At 41.8% G+C, this 14,251-nt stretch overlaps 1 pseudogene; it reads left to right on the top strand.

Moving 5' to 3' along the window:
• Window positions 1-1,103: 1,103 nt before the first annotated feature.
• LOC118085164 (uncharacterized) lies at window positions 1,104-13,972 on the top strand (annotated as a pseudogene).
• Window positions 13,973-14,251: the final 279 nt, after the last annotated feature.

Here is a 14,251-nt window from a genome sequence, read left to right as displayed (position 1 = left end):
TGGGCATGGATCATGTGGCTAGAGAGAAACTAACATGAATGAACGAGGACAAACTACGCACATGCAATTCCCAAAATTAATTAGAAATTTCCCATACAAAATGAGACCATAGAGCAGAGTGTGAGACAGAGTCAGCCCACAATAATGAAATGCAACTGGGGAAATCTTATCATCCGTAGCTTCTCACTTTCAATCTCAAAGAAAGTGATAGCATGGTTGTTTCACTTCCCTTGCTGGAATCCACCCAAAAGCGACTTCTGTTATCTGGCTGGCCAGGTAGACAGACTCATGCAGATTTTCAAGCAACCTGCCATCCAAACACCTCCTCACCTTTCAGCAGCAGAGTGAGAAACAACACAGGATTCCCAGAAGGAAAGTTAACAAGGAGATGCAAAATGCAGTTGCTGAGGCCTATTCAGAGTGTTAAACAGAATTGCATCTGCCAGTTCCCACTCCTTTTTATAAAGCATCTCTCTATGAAAGAGTTTCATAAAGTGGAGATTTATTTTGCAGCAACTGAGTTTTTGAGCTCTAACAGTTGTGAGAAGCAGTGTGGTGTAGTGGGTAGAGGGTTGGACTAGGACCTAGGAGACCAGGGTTCACATCCCCACTCGGCCATGAAACTCACTGCATGACCTTGGGAGAGTTGCTGCCTCCTGGCCTAAGCTACATCACAGGGTTGTCATGGGGATAAAATGGAGAGGAGAATCATAGTCGCCACCTTGAGTCCCTTGGAGAAAAATGTGGGATAGAAATGCAATAAGTGAATGAACAAGAACTCAAAAAAGTGTGGAGAAGAGAGCTCAAAACTTGACAGATGGGTGCATTATACTGCCCCAGAAGTGTTTTGGGGGTGAAGGGGTGGGGACGTGGGTTTCACTAATAACTAGAGTAAGCTCAGGGTACGTATCTTAGGATGGTAGTCCAGCAGGGACCAAGGAAGACTGTGAGATGAATTGGCCACACACTGCTTCCTTCATGTTTCTCTGACTCAGTGGTGTCACCTTGACCATTTCATGCAAGGCTGAGGAAGACCAAAGGGAGTGTGTGTTAGACTTGGAGGTGGATGAAGCGATAGACTTGATTGGGTGATCAAGCTGATGATGGTGAACGTGAGACAGGAGAAAGGCTTTGCAAGAGAGGGGAAAGTGGATTGTGTTGCACCACAGCAACTTGGTGTCCTCCAGCACGTAGTGGCTGGGACTGGTGGGAATTGTAGTCCAACAATATGTGGAGGACACCAGATTCAGGATACCTAAGGCAGTGCAAGCATGGTCAGCGCTGGTCCCTGGAATCCTTGGGCTAGTGTTGTGGGCCCCAACACTATGGCAGGACCCATTGCTTTCGCCTGCCTTGGAACCCGCTTGATTTTTCTTCTGGGTCCAGTGCTCAAAGTGTCAGCACTTAGTTACTATGACAGTTTTGGAGCATCTTTGGAGCATCGCTGCTACCACTGCAACGGAAGCTCACCAGAGGGTGATGGGTATTCCTCAAATCCTGATTGGAGACTTGCCCTTGCTCTACATCTCACTCAGCACCCCCTTCTCAAGGTTATTCCCCTGGTTCCTCTCCAAAGGGATGCCAGGCAAAAGTCAGGCTGGAAAGAATGCCAAGATGAGACAATCCCAGGAAGGCGGAAATACATATGTAGATTGATATGTTGGGCCATGGGAGGAAATTAAAGGAAGAAGACCAGGCAAGTCTAGAACCAGGACAGAGAAAGTGAAAGTTCAGAGAAAGTGCCAACTTAGCATCTGACTTGCAACATGAATAAAATGTATATTGAACACATAGAAATGACCAGGAAAAAATAGTAGCATAAATCTGATATTTCCCAAATGGTGAGAGCTGGTTTCTTCCTCATTCCTCAGTTGCTTTCCAGAATTATTATTGGATGCAATATAGAGCCTTTCCCCAATCAAGTGCATTCACTTAGGGCAGGATGGTGGGGTCTACGTATAGGTTGCAGTTGCACGGTACTGGTCTAAAAATATAAAGGGCAAGTGCACCCATGGGTGACTTCTTAATTGCAGATGTCTTCTCTCTCTCTCTCTCTCTCCACTGGCCTGCAGATGTCTGAAGTTTCAGATCACTGCCTTTCTCACAGAAGGCTATTTTTGTCACATCTTAGATCACAGCGAGGTTCCCCTCCCCCGTCCCGCTGTATGTGCAGAGACAGAATAGTTATCTACAGAATGTGTAGAGACAGAATAGTTATCCTGACCTTCAGCCAGTCCTGTAGAGACAGAGTTTGGTAGCTTTTGGGGGGTGGGCAGAATTCTCTAGAATGCTGACTGTGAAGCTGGGCCTGGCCATTCTTGTGAGAGCGCACTTTTTGGGTGGTGGGGATCACACATGCATTGGGCCATTATTGTGACCCTCTCAACTGAGGCATATGTGAGTATCTGCAAAGTATTATCGGAGGTATTTGCATAGGATAATCTTCCACAGCGACATGTATGCTACAACTACTATACTGCTGCGGTATCAAATTGAGTTAACACAGATTTGTATCTTTTCTAAATTGGTCAAAGATTTGGATGAATTTCATATACAGCACAGTTCATTCATGGTTGAATATTTGTCATCAGAAAGAAGACCTCGTGCATTTGGGGCTTGTTCCTGCTGGTTGCATCTGTAAAGGTACAGAATTCTTTGAGCTATCATTGATGCTCAAAGCATATAGAGTAATTACACACACTCCCAATATGTGCTGCAGCTTTTGGTCTGAATCCAATTCAGTTGGTTGAATCTAGCTTGTTCTGTTGGGCAGGATTCACCTCACCAGCCCAGAGTGGAGCCATTGAAATGAATGGTCCTAACTTAGTTATGGCCACTAATTTCAATAGGTCTACTCTGGGTAAAAGTTAGTTGATTTCAGTGGGCATCCTCTGCGTATGACATACAGTAGTTGAATACGACTCAGTATGATTAAGTTAAGACTACTGTTATTGGGATTAGGTTGTTTATGTTGTATTTTGCACTCCCGTGTTTATATCAGTCAACAAAGGGCTTCAATGAATAGGAAAAAGTAGCACACTATCAGGATTTGCTTGGGATTCTTGCTAGCTCTGTCCTGTTGGCTCTGATGAACTTGCTTAGAGCACTATTTCATCTCTCCTTCTGAATCTTATTCTTACACACCCCACTTCCTGCATACAGGGCCATAGAAATAGATCATCAAGGTGATGTGGCTAAAGCATGAGGTCAGTCAACCAAACACCCTTCTGCTTTGTTTTGACTGTACATTAGTCTTGTATCCCTCCAGTATATGCTCTTCTTCTTTTCTTTTTTTAAATTCCTGCTTCTGACATCATTTCCTGACTAGTACGTTGGTTTAACAGCAAAGCCAGATCCTCTTCTCAGCACACGATGCAAGAAGGTGCTTAAAATGGATTTCCGCTTTTCTCTTCCCTTGCCATGCGTGCTGGTGATTCTGACCATTACTGATGGTAAGTGGGAATTTTCTTTTATCAAATTGGCATTGGTTTGCCTAGGTGAGCAGAAATTATCCTCTTCGTTCAGATTTCACCCCCGCCACCCCTCTCCTTTAAAGGAAGGCTAGTCTACGGGACTCAGGGAAATACTGGTGTCATAACCGCCAAAGCATGAAAATGGCCAGTCACTCCAAAGTAAGACAGATTTTCTCATAAGCTAATTGCAACCGTGTCTCCTGATGTACTGCATTTGTAAATGCAAGAGAAATAAGAGGTTGTGAGGCTTTCCGTGAGGGGTAGTGGTCAACACAATGATTCCAGGGTTTTTTTCTTGTCTCTCGGTGTGACCTTGAGCAAATAATTTAGAATACTAGATGAAAACACCCCAAAATCATTCAGGGGCCCAAGTCCCATGTACATAGGTTTCCAGTTTAAAATTCTTTTGAAAACAATACTCCAAGTCATTTTCAATATCTGTGCATAATTTTGGAGACAGGGAATTGGAGCGAGGGAAAGTAACTAGTCTGAATTCATCCAGTTTTGCAAACACTGCTTAGATTCTTTCTTTCTTTCTTTCTTTCTTTCTTTCTTTCTTTCTTTCTTTCTTTCTTTCTTTCTTTTTAAAAACAACTAAGTAGGTGGTAATTATTTCCATTTCTAAACACATTCTATAGTGTAATCAGTATAAATCTGTGGACCATATAAAATCATTGAATGTTTTCTGAGGCCAATGAGTAATGAATTCAAATACATACACACTATGGGTGAGAGTTTAAGCTACATGAAAAACAACACTATTTAACTGACAAACCGCATACTTTCTTGCAAGAATATATTAAATGTTACCTGAATTAAAAGCTACATTTAGGTCATTTATTTACAGCAATTGCTCAGCAAGTACCCTTCGAAATGATCAGTTCTCATATAAATGTATGAATTGCACTGTTTCACGAATTAAGGCTTTCAATCTTAGTAACTAATATTAAGTTGATTCCGTCCCCCCCACCCTGACTTTTCACTCAGATAAAATGAAGCTATGAGCTAAAGGGGGGGGGGGGGATGAAGAATACAGTTCTCAGATGTTTTCTTCAACTGAGAGGTTCCTCATCTTTTTCTGTTTGTGACCACAGTGTTACCTCTTTGATTAGACTTACGTTTTTCAATATGTATTTATTTATTTAATAGTGTTTATAAACTGCTTTTTAAAAAATCAACTTAAATCTTTTATTACTGTTGCAGGTGTGACTTGTATGAACCTCAAACGGCTTTTTGGTGACACTGGTGGCAATGTTTCTTTCCCTTTGAAAATTAAAAATCTAAGTGACATCCAAGTAATGAAAGAAACGAACTGTTCTGAGCCGGAGAATTTTACGGTGAACTGTTGCAATGATTGTGACAAAAGGCTGTGCTTGAGGAACGGGGTTGTAGAGATGACGAATTTATCAGAAAACGACGAGGGGAAATATACGTTTGCTTTTGGAAATGATAGCGAAATTTTCTTGCTCAAAGTGTGTGGTAAGTAGGGATGGGGGATAAATTGGGATCAGTTTTCATGGGAACTGATTTCATTTACATCTAATACCTGTTTGCATTTTATACCGAATCTGCACTTTCTGAAACAATGCATGAACCAAAACACAGCCATCCTTCAAAATCTGCACTTCTTTTCATTTTGCAAAGCAGTTCCTCAGCCAGGTAATGTATGCACAAAAGTCCATATACCAGAATATATTCATATCTTAGTGAAATCAACATACAAAACTACTTTGTGTTCAGGGAAATTGCTTTGCAAAACTGCTTGGCATATCAGGGGAAATTGCTTGCAGAAATTTCTTACCCAAAAGAGAAATTTGTATCAACATGCCAATGGATTTTCATGAGGTCCTTTCGAAAAGTGTTGGCAAACTGATGTGAAAATATGGAGAACTAAATTTAAGATGGGAAAAATGAGTAGCTGAGAGAAACTGAAATTGACAAAATTCTATCCATTCCTTGCGGTCAGCATCCTTATTTGGGAATCGACAATGGCAAAATCTAAGAGGTTGATTAATTGCTGGTTCTGCTTCAAACGGACTGTGTGATCCTAAGCATACTCACTCAGAAAATAGATGCCAGTGTTCAATGGGAGTTTTTTTTCCAAGGAAGCATGCAGCCTTAGTTTGTGATCTACAAATAAGTGGGCTTTAATTTAAGCTTAAACTCAGTGACATTTAGCCTAAAACACAGGCGGGGAACCTGTGGCCCTCCAGCTTATGTTGGAGGGCCATAAACATGTCCCAGGCAACATGTATGGTGGCAGCTGTAGTCCAGCAATACTTGGAGAGTCACAGCCTAATGACCAAAGCGTACCCTCCAACATGCCTCAGATAAAATGAGGTATTCTATTCAATATCACTGTTGGGGAGGGGGGGGGACTTTTTTTTTGACATTGCCGTTGTTGTCTCCATTGCCTCACTCCTTCCTCCTCTTCCTGCTACTGCTCCTCCACCAGCTAGCCAGCCGACCTACCTGGCTCCCTCCCCTGGACCTGGCACAAGACTTTTCTCTATTACTCCACTCCATTTTCTATGACTCCCAGGAGCAGCAGCAAAGGGCATGGCAGCAGAAGAGGAGGGGGGGGGAAGGAGAAAGTGACTCAGTTGGCAATTCTCTCTTCCTCTTGCTTCCCCCATCGTGAAGCCATTTCCAGTTAGTGTAGCTCATTCAGGACTCGGCATGACAAAGTGAGAAGCTGTGATGGCTTAAGGGTTTCCGTGACTGTCCCGGCATTTTCGGGGCAGTTGGAGACTATTCTAGAGGCCAATGGGCATCACCTCTCACACTCATCTGGCATTCATAACTACCACCACCTGACAGACGCTGCATGTAGCAAACAGGCCTGCTGATTTGACACAGCATTAGAAATCTCCCTTAAGTGAACTGGTTTGCGGCATGCCAAATTTTAATTTGTGCTTGCTGCAAGTGCTTCAGATAATTCATTTCACTGTGTGAATAAAATAATAATAATAATAATAATAATAATAATAATAATAATAATAATAAGGCCACAAATAATAAGGCCCCCAGTCTGCTTTAACCCAAGTACTCTGACGTTCTCACATACCCTCCAAGTGTCTAGATTTTCCAGGGATAGTCATGGAGTTCAGAAAGCCACCGTGACTTCTGATTTGATCCCAGAATGTCCATATTTCCCCTGTCAGTGCTGCCACCTTCAAGCTTGAGGAGGAGGAGCTGGTGCTTGTCCCGAGCACCAGTGAGGGAGCATCCCATTGCCCCTCCATGGGCTCCCTGTTGCCCTTCTTCTGATAGGAAATCTCTGCCAGGGTGGGCGTGTCAAAAAATGGGATGTTGAGGAGGGTAAATGAGAAATGTCCCTATTTTCATCTGAGGAATGTTGGAGAGTATGTTCTCCATCTTGTATGGACAGAGGATCCTTGGCTTTTAACAGCTGCAGAAGACAAGTAAACCCTTTACAGACAAGGAGCTACGGTGATGCAAAGGCTCTTTCCAACATTCATGCTGCAATCGTAGACTTGGGACTACCATATCCCTTTTAAACAGGGTTTGATCAATGGGAGTGTTGGTTTTCGTTCAAAGATGCGGGTTGGTATACAACAGGTTAAAGGAGGGAGCTAATTTATTCTGGTTAGTGTAATAAATGCACACGGTTCGCTCTCGGATCAGTTTGTTAAAACATAAGAAAGTGCCATAAGAAAAGTATGCATGTATGATTCAAGTGTTTAAGTACATTACTCTTAAGTGCCACCCAAAGGCAAACAGGCAGAACTGCAACTGATGTAGCAAAGGCAATGGTGTTTTGGGTACACACGTAAGTGGGATTTAAATAGCAAAGATACAACTTGCCAAAGAGGAAGAAGGAAACACCAATTCCTTCATTACTTCAAATGCATGCTTGAATTGCGAGAATCACATTTTGTATGGGAATGTTTTGGCCAGAAATATTCCTTTGCCCAGCTTCTACATTGTGACTCAGATTTTCCATATATTTCTTCTGATCTGGAAAACAGCAACAACAATCACCACCCCATATTTTCCCCTGTATGCTTGATTTCAACAAGTCACAAGAGGGCTCACGTTCTTTGGACTGGAGCTAATATGAACCAACTTCACACAACCATTAGTGGCTCCTGACATGATGAAGTTGATGGTCAACATTAAGTTGATGGTTTGGTGAAGCAGTTTGATTGACATGGGCATGGCAACGTATTGAAGTAACATAAGTGTGCTTGTCCCCTGTACTGTATTTTCAATACAGGATTGCACCTTAATTGCCTGCCCTTGGGCTGGTACCCCTAAAAACAAAGTTAATAGGAACCTGCAATCCATGTGATTTGCTTTTGAAGATTACTGGAATCCCAATTTAGAAGATGGTAAATTTTAGTAGTGGAGCAGGTCTGTTTACAAGGACCATGAGGGGTTTTCAATTTCTCAGGAGGCAAACAGCAGGAAAAATCCATTAGGATCCATTGAATGTTATATATAGTTGAAGGAGGTAATAGGGGATTAAATGAAAAAAACAACAACGAAAGGTTCAGATGATGGTTCCCACTGTCCTGTCATGGTAACGTTTTTCTCTCTGTTTTGTTGTTCTCGTTCCACTGCCTAGAGAAGCCTCCAGCTGTTTATATCAATTGTCTACCTGATGGAAGAGCAAATTTGTCCTGTGAAGCAGATGGCCAATTCAATTATGGAGTTTACTGGACTCGGAATGGGAGAAGAATAAATGATTTTGATGCTTGTGTGAAAGATGGTGGCAAGAACATTATTTTGGGGAAAGGGGTACAGGGAAAGCTGGCTTGCCATAGAAGAGACTCTCGTAGCAGCTCCTCCATTGAGCTGTCATGTAATGGTGGTAATGATCGTAAGTTATATTTTACCTTCTTCTTATGGGTTTTCAACGTGTTATTTGAATTTATATATCAGCAGATCTGTCTCTCTGACTCACCAACACAAAATCGTTTCCCTTCATTCATGAAGCAGCTCCCTGCCTACTGGGTGCTCTCCAGACATTGTTGGACAGTTCCTTCCATCACCCCTGACTTTTGGCCATGTTGACTGGGGCTAATGGGAGGCCAATTCACTAGTGACCATTACTTTGCCATGTGGAATGACTTTATATTATACACTAATCTGAAAGAACATGGACATTTGGTCCCATCCACATACGCAAATATTGGGATTTTGTAAAGCTTTCAGATATTAAATATAATTTCTGGACCTTAATAGATAATAGTTAACAGACACACAAGGGAGGGGATTTCTTCCTTTTTTCCCCATGCTTATTTTAAAGACTTTTGGTGAAAGGCCCTCTGGAAAATGATGGTTTGTTATTTACTTTGTTCCATACAGCATTCTCATTTTTTTCTTGCAGGCCATGATGTTTTTTTTGGGGGGGGAAACTTTTTTTTATTTATTTCTTGTTCCTCTGTATATTGGAAAACTTAATGAAAATGTTAAAGTGGGAAAAACATGTCTGAATACATCTTACAACATATTTGAATATGTACCCCAGAAATACACACACACACACACACACACACACACACACACACACACACACACACACATTGCCATCTCACAAGCATCAGGGCAGTGTATGACAAAATAAAAGTAAAATAAAAATAAAAGCAATACAAAGCAATCATTAAAATGACTGGCTGCTGAAGGAACATTTTAGACAGCATAGGATAGGCCTGTCAGCATTAAAAAATCACTGAGAGACATCTGAAACTGATGCAATAATCTTTCTATTACCAGCACCACATCTGACACAGCAGTCCTCAGAATAATTAGCTGAATGCTCCAAGGCTCAGCTTCCATTTTGGCCCCATCTTGTGATTCTTGCCTAGATATTCATTGCAAAATAACCAGAATTATTAGTAGCTCACAATAAAATCTCCTTTACCTGACATTCATAGTTAGGGTAAATCATTCATCATTTTGGCAATATATTTTGCTTTTTAATGTCTGTGTCCTGGACCAGGCAGTTGAAATAAAAACAAGCAAACAAAGAATGCAATTTATCGGATACCTATTGCCCCCTGAATGTTTTGAATGGATTGCAGTCAATGGGTTGCTCACAGACTGCTAACTGCAAGCAGTCGTGCGTGGCTTTGATATTTATGGTGCAGTAACCTTGCAGTTCAATCCCCTCAGTCACAGGGAACTATTTCTGCACTCTCCAACCTTTACAGATTTGAGAGGTGTAGCAGCAGCCGCAAGAATCAGCAAACAGTGGCCTCCTGATGTGGTGAAGGTTTAAAATGGGCACTACATGTCTGTCTGAATAAGTTTCTATGCATCTCATGATGATATCCTCTATGCTCCATGGCTGGGGGGGGGGGTTGAGCTTTGGGTCTTTTGTTCTGGACCTTCCTTTTTTTGAATTTATGGGTATGGTTTTTTACATAACAAATGTAAAAAAACATACCCATAAATTCAAAAAAAGGAAGGTCCAGAACAAAAGACCCAAAGCTCAACCCCCCCCCCCTCAGCCATGGAGCATAGAGGATATCTGGGTCAGCACAACACATTTTGCTGTCTGCAGCTGACCAGGAAAATGGTGCCATGAATTCCTACCAAGGCAAGGTACATAATCCCCAAGGCCATCCAAGTTATACTGTCACCTGAGACAGAAAACCCCAGAACCCCGGTCCTTTGTAAAAATACAATGACAACAAATTAAATAACTAATAAGTTGTTGCCCTTTGTTGATACTCAAATTGTGTTGCCTAATGGAAGGGCCGGTACTGTTGCAACTAGATAGATGGGGCACAGCAGGCAATCCACACTGAGTGGACCAGGTCTGGAAAATCCTGTTGGCACTCCATAATTCAGAATGAGCCCAGGAACCTTTTGGTTTCCAAAAGCAGTGGTGGCGGGGAGAAGAATATTTTTTAATAGTAATAAATGTAGATATTAGTGACTGAAAGCCGCTTCAATTCCTAGGAACTAAAATATAAAAAGGAATCAAAGCATACTAGGCTATAAAGTGGATTACTGTATTATGTATCAATGGAATGTTTCCAGCCTTAAGTGGGTTTTTTTCCCCTAAGTTTGATCTAAGTGAAGTGGGAGGCAGAGTGAATCATGTTCTTTTGTAAGTAAATTTTATTTCAAGTAAAATGAGGTGTGAAGGATCAAAGGGTAGCTCATTACCTAGTGGGTCCCAACCCATCAGCCGAAGACCAGTGATTTAAAGCACCCTTAACAAACTACTATTCACAGGATTCTTTGTGGGGAAGTCATATGCTTTAGATGTGCTATAAATGTATGATATGGGTGTGACTGCAACCTGAATTTGCCCCCCCCCCCCATAGTAGCAGTCTAGAAGCATCCTTACATAACTTCTCCATGCCTGGTAGGATTCTGATAACTAACAGTGGTCTTCTCCCCACCAACATTATTTGCATTAAAAAACCACACACCTTGCATATTATAGGCAAAGACACCTTTAACATCGTGGTGACCCTGAGTCCTGTCTTTAGGTTGCTCCTGTTTCTTTACTGCTTAAGAACAACCTTGTTTCTTTCAATCAGGAGATCTGCTGCAGCACCCGCACTTCCTGTATATTATGGTAGCGTGTGGAGGGGGTGCTCTCCTTCTGGCCATTATTGCCTCACTGATCACATGCTGCTGCATGAAGAGCAAGCATCATTTCACCCCAGTGCCTGCGGGTGAGTAGCAGTTTTCCCTCTTCTTTTTTGCATTGCATTTTGAAGCGCAATCCTATTGCATGTTTACGTAGAAGTGAAATCTACTAAGTCCAGCCGCATTTACTCCCCATGTAAGCAATGCATAGGCCTGTAACCACAGTTACATTCTTTTTTAAAAAATAGGTTATTATAGATGAATCTAAGCTCCTCCTATAACTGCAGTTGTTTACACTCTGTGACAAAAGTGACAATTCTGAAGTTAGGCAGATTTTGCAACCAGCCAGAATAAAGCTCATATTTGCTTTCCATGGCTCCTTTGCCCACATCCCAGCCTGCCTCTCAGGTTTTACACTTGACTGCATTTCTGCAAAGGTATATTTCTCATAAGGTTACATCATTCTTGTTTTAGGGACCAAGGATCATTTAGATGATTTTATTCATATGATCCCTAACCTATGTTTTAGGTATGCAGCTCCTTCGGCACATAGAATCATAGACCTGTTGAAAGGGACCCTGCACCTGGGATCTATCTTCCAAATTTCTTATCAAGCCTACCTGATATTTCTTCAAAATCCGTCACCCTAACTTCTTACACTCCTCTTAGCATAAGTTGTTGCAACTAGAAATGGTCTCATAATATGCCATGGGAACAGAAGGGATACAGAGGCTTCGTCATGATAAGTTTTGCCTACAGGCACCACAAATCACGATGATGGCAATGTTGGCATCAAAGTGTCACTTTTTTTTAGGTTTCCTTGCATGATTAGGCCTCTGGAAAGAACTCAATTCTGGCATCACCAGAACAAGAGGCACCTGTTCCACAATTTGCTCTTGAAGTTTAGGAGAATCCACATGGGGGAAAACCCAGACCTACTGATCTTATTCCAACGGGGCATCAGGAGACCACCTGGAGACCTTGCCCTTCTTAAACTAGAGTTAATACAAGTTGGAAATAAACTGCTTATACCCACTATTCACTGTATGCATTTTGGTAGTTTTCTTCTCCTCTTTGCCTATAATTCTTATTCTCTTAGTGCCCTTTACTGGGTCATCCTCATAAAAATAATCAACAGTTTAGCTACATGTGAACAATTCCTCAATCCTAAACAAACCCACAGGTGAAAGCGGGGTTCCTGTGACCCTCCAGATGTTGCTGAACTTCAGCTCCCCAAAGCCTCGGCCTGCCTGGCCAATGTTCTCTTGGATGAGATGTCACCCAGTAGAGGGCCACAGGTTAGCCACCTCTGATGTAAAATAGGGCACCTGCTATTTTGCTCTATGAAGCATGGCAACCTTTGAAGACAATAACTATGCAATTGTACATGGAATTTTTTGGGGGGTGATTTGGGTGTTTTATGGAGAGGTCGGGTACAGTTTAGTAGACAGCAATTAGCATTGGTGAAGGAATACCCACAAAGCCGAAACTCTACCTCACCCATATTAATTGATTAATTGATTTGCCCCCTTTCAGTCTCTCATTATGCTTTCCAACAGAAGATGAAAAGGATGAGGGGATAACCCTGTCTGCCATTTCCAGTGAAGAACCAAAGAGTCCTCCTAATGGAGACCACTGTGAAACCACAGATGCCCTTGTTGGCAGTACCCCCAATCCTGGTAGGTACAGTTATGTCATTGTTGTCTGTTATTAAAGAGCAAAGCTGTGTGGGACTAAATGTGTTTGTGTAGTTCAGGGATGCAGAAACGGCGACCTTCCAAAAGCTACATGCAACAGTTTTTGTGTGGTGGCCATTCCACAAAACAGTAGAGTAACATGTAGAGCAGCTCCCCACATGGCCAAATGGAATCATATAGAGTTCCTCCACAATAATCGCTTGTATGCTGGAGCTCTTCCATAATGATTTCAATTGGACTGATGAAATGAAATGAAATCTTTATTACGGCCAAAGGCCCACAATATAATCTTATGCAACACAATGTACAAAAAACACTGGGCAAGACAGGATAAAATAAAGCAAGAGTAAATAAAGTTTAAAAAGGACTTAAAAATTCAATACATATAAACAGATATAATTTGCAATAATTCCTTGGATAAAATAGATGGAACAGTACGTTTGTTTCGACAAGTTTCCGCTATAAATCGGGTAATAGAACAGATTTTCAGTAATCATGAAGTAAACCATTTTTCCTTTTGTATGAGAGAACTGTAACCAAATATCTTGCTACTAGCAGTGTTCTGCTAGGGTCGCTGTCTTGTAGCAGATATGTTAACTGAGACTCCAAGTTCTCAGTCAAACTTTCTGTTATTAAGGGAAGTAGAAATCTGGTCCGGGAGTCCGTGTGCAAGGGACAACAGAATAATATATGATGGAGAGATTCTATAGTTTTGTTATCACATGCACATAATGCTGAAATTTGTCCTTTAGTAAACCTGTTGCCCATAACGTTGGATGGAAAAACGTTAAATCTTGCTTTAGTAAAAGCAAATCTGTGGGCCGCAACAGATAAAGATGACAAATAAGATGGAATCTGCGGTGTAAGCCGTATACCAAGATTCAGCGGTGAGCATGTACCACTTCCCATTATGACATTTTGTTGGAGATCAAACTCATCTAGTTTTTGCGTAAGTGTTCTTTTGGCCGAGGCGAGATCTAGTTTCAATAGGTCCGATGGAGACAGTCCATAGGACACGATTTTTGTATGTATCTTCTCTGCCCATGGGCTAGCGAATTTGTCTCGCCAGAGACATTGGATAAGATAGAGTTTTGAAAGTCTGTGTCGCAAGGACAACCAATAACAAAAAATACGCCTCCATAGGGCGTTTTCTAGAGAAGGGATTTTTAATTCTAAGCGAATGGCTGAATTGCTCACACACTGGGGCAGTTTTAATAGGTGTCTCAGAAATTGATTTTGGACTATCTCCAAGGACATCAGGTTTACAGAGGCCCCCCATAACGGGGCAGCATAGGCCATTGTCGCGATCACTTTAGCATTATATACCTTTAAGGCTGATGGGACATGAAGAGCTCCGTCAGAAAAGAAAAAGCGCAACAGTGCGAACGAAAGAGCTTTGGCCTTATTTAGGGTATATGCGATATGTGCCTTCCAGCCCATGTTGTACTGGAAGTAGACACCCAGATATTGAAATTTGTGAACCTGTTCAATGGGTTTCCCCTCCAG

The sequence above is a fragment of the Zootoca vivipara genome, chromosome 4 (genome assembly GCF_963506605.1).
Source record: "Zootoca vivipara chromosome 4, rZooViv1.1, whole genome shotgun sequence".
Classification (NCBI taxonomy): domain Eukaryota; kingdom Metazoa; phylum Chordata; class Lepidosauria; order Squamata; family Lacertidae; genus Zootoca; species Zootoca vivipara.
Note: the sequence above shows the minus strand (reverse complement) of the source record. Positions and strands in the feature narration are given on the sequence as shown.